The sequence below is a fragment of the Triticum dicoccoides genome, chromosome 7B (genome assembly GCF_002162155.2).
Source record: "Triticum dicoccoides isolate Atlit2015 ecotype Zavitan chromosome 7B, WEW_v2.0, whole genome shotgun sequence".
NCBI classification, from domain to species: domain Eukaryota; kingdom Viridiplantae; phylum Streptophyta; class Magnoliopsida; order Poales; family Poaceae; genus Triticum; species Triticum dicoccoides.
The window spans coordinates 476294410-476295358 of record NC_041393.1 but is presented as its reverse complement, the minus strand read 5'-3'; positions in this window follow the sequence as shown (position 1 = coordinate 476295358).

The window sequence follows — 949 nt, the reverse complement described above, 5'->3', positions numbered from 1 at the left end:
TGTTTTCAAATTTGAAAACTAATGGCACTAACAGAAAGTTTATAATTTTTCTAAAACTAAAAGCAAAAAGAATTAAAAAATAAAGCAAAAAACAAAAGAAAATAAATAATGTAGAAAACAAAACAAAAAAAAACTGGAAAAAAAATAAAAATAGCAACAATAAGTATTTTGTTGTAAGTAGAAACAAAATAAAATGAATAAAGCAACAAAGAAAACAAAAAAAGTGTTTTCAAATTTGAAAACTAATGGCACTAACAGAAAGTTTATAATTTTTCTAAAACTAAAAGCAAAAAGAATGAAAAAATAAAGAAAAAAATAAAAGAAAATAAATAATGCAGAAAACAAAACAAAAAACTGGAAAAAAGTGCCACTTACTGGGCCCCCACGGCCTGAATACGACTAGAAACCCTACCATGGGCCAGGATTCAGGCCCGCAGGAGGCCCAGTAGGCCCACAGGCACAGATTGCAGGGTTAGGCCCGAAAGCCTGCTTAAGAGAGGAGCTCGAGAGGGAAGGCACACCACACCTTATAAACAGGTGCGCCTCCCTCTCAACTAGCGAGGTGGGACTAAATATTAGGTTCGGGGCAGCACAGGCCTTTGGTCCCGGTTGGTGGCACCAACCGGGACTAAAGGGGTGCATTAGTCCCGGTTGGTGCTACGACCCGGGACCAAAGGCCGCCGCTTCCCGCCCTTTGGGCTGCTGAAAATTGGCCTTTGGTCCCGGTTGGTGGCACCAACCGGGACTAAAGGGGGGCATTAGTCCCGGGTCGTGGCACGAACCGGGACTAATGCCCTTGCTATATAAGAAAACACTTGGGAAATTTCAGATTTCCCTTGCCAGTTTCCCCCCGACGACGCCGAGCACATCGACGCCGCCAGGCTGCCCTGACGCCGCCCGTCGCCCCCGCCGTCGCCGTCGCCTCACCCGTGCCCATCGTCGCCGTCGC